Consider the following 8,134-nt stretch of genomic DNA (forward strand, 5'->3'; position numbering starts at 1 on the left):
TGAACCACCGCGTTCCTTTAGGGTAGCGATAGCAGCCTTGATCATGTCCACATATTTAGGGTGATCAGCTGTCTTCTTTGCAGCAGGTTTCTTCTTGGGTGCGATTTTCTTTGGAGAAGCTGCTTCACTCATTTTTAATGTTTTCTTACAACAATCCAACGATAAACGATGCTTGTTATCACAGTAGAAGTATACTAAACATTACCGTGTAAATGAGATATAATTTAAGACGGTGCGAAGTATGCGGACGTAAAAGTACCACTCCCGGGAATTGATTTGGCGCGAAAACAGAAATGTGTGTTTCTGTACATCGTATAATGTCCGTTTTGGGAGCCGCGACTATGCGAAAGCATGTTAATTTTTATTTGTAGCACGACGCAATAGTCTGAAAGAGAAGCTGCTGGAGTTTGAGGTCTTCAGCATTACATCTACTCTGTTAATTTGGGCTTCTTCCGCGCCCGTGTTAGGATTTTCATAAAGCGTTCTTTGGTTTGCGTTGCGTATGTCGGCCTACATCATCGACACGGCCTGTTTCCGGCTATTAGGAGCAATTCATATATTGGGCACTGCGTTTCGACTTTTTTATTAGACCACAGTAAAAAAATTCACTCACAGAAGTCCCTTTCTTTCATGGCTACAAACACGAAGAATTCTGTCGTAAGTAAAACGAATGCGCAAGCCAAAATAACGATGGGGCGAAGTCATAAGCATCGCCCTGTGGCCCAATGGATAAGGCATCTGACTACGAATCAGGGGATTCCAGGTTCGACTCCTGCCAGGGTCGCACTGTCGCATTTCGGCTGCATGGTCTACTGTGTAACGCGCGCGCACGTTCTGGCGTAATGCGTTGATAAACGGAATGTACGCAGTCATATTGGAAAGTAATATCACGCACTTAGTATCGTCGCCTTTGTTAGCATTCATGTAAGTTACCATCCACTCGCTACAGTCGCTCTCCATCCTACGGCTAAATCAACAGCCGTGATTTTTACTATGTCGCCGTCCATCCGTACGCGGTGACAGTTGTAAGCTTTACAGTAACGTGACATGCTCCACAAGCAGTTACGGTGTGTGGACGATGCCTATCATGGCAACGCTTGTTCTTTATCGCTTCTCGGCCTAATGGCTAAGATCAAGTGTAGTATCTGTTCTTATCAGTTTAATATCTGGTAGGCCATTCTCTGAATGGTCAGTATATTAATCTGATTTTTGGCCTTGGGTCATGGAGGTGGATTCATTCACGCCGTGACCACGGGTTGCCTTGGTGTTGCACTATTACCGATGGCGGCCCACATAAGCAATAAAAGAATAATAGCAGTCCTCTTTCCGACGGCACTCTGCATAGTCTACGGCGGGAACAAAACGCGTACACTGGGGGAGAATACAGCCTATGCCCCGCGACACGGCAGTTTATAACACACTCAAGCCACAAGCATTAACAAACTTTGAAGGGTACCCTCATGCTACGGTGCAGTTCCAACTCATACTTACCTGACGGGGAAGTAAAGACTGATCAATGAGGGTTTTCTTCCAGAGTGAGGCTCTTGCATTGCACTACGCTTGGGCTGACCTCTGCGATTACTGCAAACGTCAGTAACTCGACCGTACAATTTCTGGTAGTGGGGGCCTGCGTCCGCGCTCGCCCCCTCCTTAAGTCAAAATGAATGAGCTTAGAAAAGTTGCGCGGCCAAATGTCGGTGGTGACTTAAACGCTAAGGTAAAACCTCGCTTGGCTGTTACGAAACGTGATTGCGATATAAGTCCTCGGAAGGCGGCGGAATTTTATTTTATTTGCCATTCCGTCAGGGTTATTGGATGATCGGCAATAGATCGAGTTTGTATGCATTTGAAAGCTCTTTTTTCTCGTACTATCACCTGAAAATGTCGTAGGAAAATGTCATAGGAAACACTTTCAACAACCGCCACGTTCCTTAATTGTTATAACAAGAAATATATCACAGCACCATTGAAATGAAAAGGCAACAAATGAAAATGAAAAGCCTACGACACCGGGAGTTCCCAGGCGGTCCCCCATCCAAGTACTATCCCGGCCCGACGATGCTTAACTTCCGTGATCAGACGAGAACGGGTGTGTTCATCGTGGTATGGCCGTAGACATTAGTAGGGGCAAATACGTGCAATTTATTTTGACGTTGTGATCAAATTTTTTTATTTAATTTCTTTGAGTTACTTAGGACAAGGCGTATGCATGGATTATCTATTAGACTTTAAGGTTATAGTTTTGTGAAAAAAACAATGTTTTTTTAAAGATGTGTGGCTATAAAAATAGCCGTTGTTTTCTGAGTGTAGCGGTTTACTTCTTCTGTCCTTTGTCGTTCTTCTTTGGGAGTAAGACAGCTTGAATGTTTGGCAAAACACCACCAGCTGCAATGGTTACACCGCTCAAAAGTTTGTTTAATTCTTCATCATTACGAACAGCCAATTGTAAATGTCTTGGAATAATCCTAGCTTTTTTGTTGTCTCTTGCTGCGTTACCAGCCAACTCCAATATCTCAGCAGATAAATATTCCAAGACGGCTGCTAAGTAAACTGGTGCTCCAGATCCAATTCGGTTAGCATAGTGCCCTCTACGAAGGAATCTATGCACTCTACCGACTGGAAATTGAAGTCCAGCTCTTGAGGATCTTGTCTTGGCTTTAGCCTTAGCTTTTCCACCTTTTCCACGTCCAGACATAACTGCGATTTGATTTGTAAGTTAATACAAAAACGTACGAATATTTAACGTAAGTGTTAACGAAATAAACTTTACTCGTTTTTTCATCATAAAAATAGGATCGAAATCATGTTTTTTTAACCAATCATAATTAAGTATTAAACAAAAGATTTTTTTTTTAACCAATTAAATTGCGTATCGGCGTTTTCGGATCGAATTCGATCCGATTTTTTTACTTATAAACAAAAAGTTTTGACTTGCAGTTTAATGCTTATTTACAAGTTAAGTAGCAAAAATTTTTAACCATGTCTGACGCAGCAGCTAAAGGAGGAAAACAGGCACCTAAAGTAGCCAAGAAAGGTGAAAAAAGAGCCGGCAAAAAAGGAGGAAAGATTGGTGGAACTGGTGAAAAGAAACGCAAGAGAAAGAGAAAGGAAAGTTATGCTATTTACATCTACAATGTTTTGAAACAAGTTCACCCAGATGTCGGAGTTTCAAGCAAAGCTATGAGCATCATGAACTCATTTGTCAACGACATCTTTGAGCGCATTGCTTCCGAAGCTTCGCGTTTGGCTCTTCAAAACAAAAAGTCGACCATCTCTTCTCGTGAAATTCAAACCGCAGTACGTCTTCTCTTGCCTGGAGAACTTGCAAAACACGCAGTCAGTGAAGGAACAAAAGCCGTCACAAAATACACAAGCAGCAAGTAAACCAACGTCTACCAAACACAAACGGTCTTTTTTAAGACCACACATCTTTAAAAAAACATTTACTTGGCGTCACTACAAGTTAACCGAAGTTAATAAAACTTCTAAATAATGTGCTTAAGAACACTAGCCTACATTTAAAATACTTCCCCATGTGTGTGTGTGGATTAGCTTCACTTTTCATACGTATTATTAGCTGTACTTGCAGAAAAGACAAGTACATTGATCCATGTTATTGCTTACATTTAACTTAACCCAGCTTTTCACGGAAACACTCCCAGGCAAATTAACCCTACAAAGTATTTCTAAATTTTTTTTGTGTCATATATGACATAGTATCGTATAGCAATAAATGTAACTGTGACAAGACTTTACACATTGTGTAATTTGGAAGCGTGCACAAAGTAATGTTTTAAAAGATTTGTGGCTATAAAAATAGCCGTTTTTGTTGAGCAATGACAACGCTTAACCTCCGAATCCGTAAAGAGTTCTTCCTTGACGTTTTAAGGCATAAACAACATCCATAGCGGTAACGGTCTTGCGTTTAGCGTGCTCTGTGTAGGTTACAGCATCACGAATAACATTCTCTAAGAAAACCTTCAGTACACCTCTGGTTTCCTCATAGATAAGGCCAGAGATACGTTTGACACCACCTCGTCGAGCAAGACGTCGAATAGCAGGTTTTGTGATTCCCTGAATGTTATCACGAAGAATTTTTCGGTGACGTTTAGCACCTCCTTTTCCCAATCCTTTACCTCCTTTTCCGCGTCCAGACATATTGATATAGTTGCGTACAGAACGAGTACAAAAACAACGTTTGAGTTAACAGAATTCAGACAGCTTTAAAAAGAGGCCATAAAATTACCTACTGCTCGTGGAAACACCCTAATTAACCAATAGAGTTGCGTCATTACAAAATGTTCCGAACATTTTGTACATTTTTTTAAGTAAAACTGTAGTTTTTTTAAAAATTCGTGGTCTTAATGTTTCAGTAAGGCAATAAATTTGGCATCGTTGGAATTCGCCAAACCTTCTGCTACTTACTAAAAAAAAAAAAAGTCAAAAGCTTTTGTGTATCAGAAGATACAGCCGTTTTCCCGTAGCCAAAAAACACAGATTTTATAAAAATGTTAAAGTAATGAGCGTAATGTCATTATGCAGCCAATCAGAAATTACTTTCTTAGCACCAATCAAATGGTTTGTTTTGAACCTTAGCTGTCAATCAATATGAGAAATAAAACTTTGGCGCGATAGTGCATTTTAGACCGTCTTGTGTATCCGTACTACATCGACTTCTTAAAATATGGCTCGTACAAAGCAAACTGCACGTAAATCTACTGGAGGAAAGGCTCCACGAAAACAACTCGCCACTAAAGCTGCGAGGAAAAGCGCACCAGCTACTGGAGGAGTGAAAAAACCACATCGTTACAGACCTGGTACAGTTGCTCTCAGAGAAATCAGAAGATACCAGAAGTCAACCGAGCTCTTGATCCGCAAGTTGCCTTTCCAGCGTCTTGTGCGAGAAATTGCTCAGGACTTCAAAACAGATCTGCGATTCCAGAGCACAGCCGTTATGGCTCTGCAAGAGGCTTCTGAAGCGTACCTTGTTGGCTTGTTCGAGGATACTAACTTGTGTGCCATTCACGCAAAACGAGTTACAATCATGCCTAAAGACATCCAGTTGGCAAGAAGAATTCGTGGGGAACGTGCCTAAGCATCTTACCAAACAAAAAACGGCTATTTTTATAGCCACACATCCATAAAAAATATTACGGCTAGCTTTTTATATCAAACTTTGTTCTGCTTTCTGTTTAAATTTTATGCTACATAAAAATTTTATGCTACATAAAGTTTGACAATGTTAAAAATATGAAGGGCAAGAAAAGTAAAAGCAAGAAAATAAGAAATTTAAAAACGAAAATACTTAAACTTAGGGAATCTAATCTTAAAATTACTCTTTTTTAACTGTTTAAGTGACTTAAACAAGTTTAACTTTGTACCAAGATAATGTTTTTTTGTAAATGTGTGGCTATAAAAATAGCCGTTTGTTAATGTAATAGCCAGATACACACAAATTATTTTTTTGCGGTCTTCTTTGCTGCCTTTTTGGGAGTCTTTTTGACCTTCTTTGCTGCAGGTTTTTTAGCAACAGGCTTCTTTGTGGGTTTCTTAGCTGCTGGTTTCTTAGCCGAGGCTTTCTTTGTGGCAGGCTTCTTTGCTGCTTTCTTTGGCGTGCTCTTCTTTGCTGGCTTCTTTTTTGGTGTACTTTTCTTTGCAGTAGGCTTCTTTGCCGTTGGCTTTTTTGCTGCGGCCTTTTTCTTAGGTTTTTCTTTTTTTACCTGACCTAGCTTGAATGATCCAGAAGCACCAGTGCCTTTAGTTTGAATCAAATCGCCTGATGTTACTCCTCGTTTAAGAGCCATTTTCAGATGATGATCTGAGTTTTCAGCAACTTTGTAATTTGCATGAATATATTTTGTAATAGCTTGGCGAGATGAACCACCGCGTTCCTTTAGGGTAGCGATAGCAGCCTTGATCATGTCCACATATTTAGGGTGATCAGCTGTCTTCTTTGCAGCAGGTTTCTTCTTGGGTGCGATTTTCTTTGGAGAAGCTGCTTCACTCATTTTTAATGTTTTCTTACAACAATCCAACGATAAACGATGCTTGTTATCACAGTAGAAGTATACTAAACATTACCGTGTAAATGAGATATAATTTAAGACGGTGCGAAGTATGCGGACGTAAAAGTACCACTCCCGGGAATTGATTTGGCGCGAAAACAGAAATGTGTGTTTCTGTACATCGTATAATGTCCGTTTTGGGAGCCGCGACTATGCGAAAGCATGTTAATTTTTATTTGTAGCACGACGCAATAGTCTGAAAGAGAAGCTGCTGGAGTTTGAGGTCTTCAGCATTACATCTACTCTGTTAATTTGGGCTTCTTCCGCGCCCGTGTTAGGATTTTCATAAAGCGTTCTTTGGTTTGCGTTGCGTATGTCGGCCTACATCATCGACACGGCCTGTTTCCGGCTATTAGGAGCAATTCATATATTGGGCACTGCGTTTCGACTTTTTTATTAGACCACAGTAAAAAAATTCACTCACAGAAGTCCCTTTCTTTCATGGCTACAAACACGAAGAATTCTGTCGTAAGTAAAACGAATGCGCAAGCCAAAATAACGATGGGGCGAAGTCATAAGCATCGCCCTGTGGCCCAATGGATAAGGCATCTGACTACGAATCAGGGGATTCCAGGTTCGACTCCTGGCAGGGTCGCACTGTCGCATTTCGGCTGCATGGTCTACTGTGTAACGCGCGCGCACGTTCTGGCGTAATGCGTTGATAAACGGAATGTACGCAGTCATATTGGAAAGTAATATCACGCACTTAGTATCGTCGCCTTTGTTAGCATTCATGTAAGTTACCATCCACTCGCTACAGTCGCTCTCCATCCTACGGCTAAATCAACAGCCGTGATTTTTACTATGTCGCCGTCCATCCGTACGCGGTGACAGTTGTAAGCTTTACAGTAACGTGACATGCTCCACAAGCAGTTACGGTGTGTGGACGATGCCTATCATGGCAACGCTTGTTCTTTATCGCTTCTCGGCCTAATGGCTAAGATCAAGTGTAGTATCTGTTCTTATCAGTTTAATATCTGGTAGGCCATTCTCTGAATGGTCAGTATATTAATCTGATTTTTGGCCTTGGGTCATGGAGGTGGATTCATTCACGCCGTGACCACGGGTTGCCTTGGTGTTGCACTATTACCGATGGCGGCCCACATAAGCAATAAAAGAATAATAGCAGTCCTCTTTCCGACGGCACTCTGCATAGTCTACGGCGGGAACAAAACGCGTACACTGGGGGAGAATACAGCCTATGCCCCGCGACACGGCAGTTTATAACACACTCAAGCCACAAGCATTAACAAACTTTGAAGGGTACCCTCATGCTACGGTGCAGTTCCAACTCATACTTACCTGACGGGGAAGTAAAGACTGATCAATGAGGGTTTTCTTCCAGAGTGAGGCTCTTGCATTGCACTACGCTTGGGCTGACCTCTGCGATTACTGCAAACGTCAGTAACTCGACCGTACAATTTCTGGTAGTGGGGGCCTGCGTCCGCGCTCGCCCCCTCCTTAAGTCAAAATGAATGAGCTTAGAAAAGTTGCGCGGCCAAATGTCGGTGGTGACTTAAACGCTAAGGTAAAACCTCGCTTGGCTGTTACGAAACGTGATTGCGATATAAGTCCTCGGAAGGCGGCGGAATTTTATTTTATTTGCCATTCCGTCAGGGTTATTGGATGATCGGCAATAGATCGAGTTTGTATGCATTTGAAAGCTCTTTTTTCTCGTACTATCACCTGAAAATGTCGTAGGAAAATGTCATAGGAAACACTTTCAACAACCGCCACGTTCCTTAATTGTTATAACAAGAAATATATCACAGCACCATTGAAATGAAAAGGCAACAAATGAAAATGAAAAGCCTACGACACCGGGAGTTCCCAGGCGGTCCCCCATCCAAGTACTATCCCGGCCCGACGATGCTTAACTTCCGTGATCAGACGAGAACGGGTGTGTTCATCGTGGTATGGCCGTAGACATTAGTAGGGGCAAATACGTGCAATTTATTTTGACGTTGTGATCAAATTTTTTTATTTAATTTCTTTGAGTTACTTAGGACAAGGCGTATGCATGGATTATCTATTAGACTTTAAGGTTATAGTTTTGTGAAAAAAACAAT

The 8,134-nt window shown here is 41.6% G+C and overlaps 6 non-coding genes across 6 annotated transcripts; 4 read left to right on the plus strand and 2 right to left on the minus strand.

Annotated features, from left to right (window-relative positions):
* The first annotated feature begins 1,106 nt into the window (after positions 1-1,106).
* LOC130660556 (U2 spliceosomal RNA) lies at positions 1,107-1,298 on the plus strand. Its single transcript, XR_008987753.1, has one exon. It is a non-coding gene; the product is annotated as a U2 spliceosomal RNA (small nuclear RNA).
* Positions 1,299-1,483: 185 nt separating this feature from the next.
* On the plus strand, positions 1,484-1,648 carry LOC130659503 (U1 spliceosomal RNA). The gene has a single exon (XR_008986707.1). It is a non-coding gene; the product is annotated as a U1 spliceosomal RNA (small nuclear RNA).
* Positions 1,649-1,998: 350 nt separating this feature from the next.
* Positions 1,999-2,117, minus strand: LOC130658461 (5S ribosomal RNA). The gene has a single exon (XR_008985676.1). It is a non-coding gene; the product is annotated as a 5S ribosomal RNA (ribosomal RNA).
* Positions 2,118-6,982: 4,865 nt separating this feature from the next.
* On the plus strand, positions 6,983-7,174 carry LOC130660558 (U2 spliceosomal RNA). The gene has a single exon (XR_008987756.1). It is a non-coding gene; the product is annotated as a U2 spliceosomal RNA (small nuclear RNA).
* A 185-nt stretch (positions 7,175-7,359) lies between these two features.
* LOC130659504 (U1 spliceosomal RNA) lies at positions 7,360-7,524 on the plus strand. The gene has a single exon (XR_008986708.1). It is a non-coding gene; the product is annotated as a U1 spliceosomal RNA (small nuclear RNA).
* Positions 7,525-7,874: 350 nt separating this feature from the next.
* Positions 7,875-7,993, minus strand: LOC130658474 (5S ribosomal RNA). The gene has a single exon (XR_008985688.1). It is a non-coding gene; the product is annotated as a 5S ribosomal RNA (ribosomal RNA).
* Between the last annotated feature and the right edge of the window lie 141 nt (positions 7,994-8,134).

The sequence above is a fragment of the Hydractinia symbiolongicarpus genome, chromosome 9 (genome assembly GCF_029227915.1).
Source record: "Hydractinia symbiolongicarpus strain clone_291-10 chromosome 9, HSymV2.1, whole genome shotgun sequence".
In the NCBI taxonomy this organism is placed as follows: Eukaryota; Metazoa; Cnidaria; class Hydrozoa; order Anthoathecata; family Hydractiniidae; genus Hydractinia; species Hydractinia symbiolongicarpus.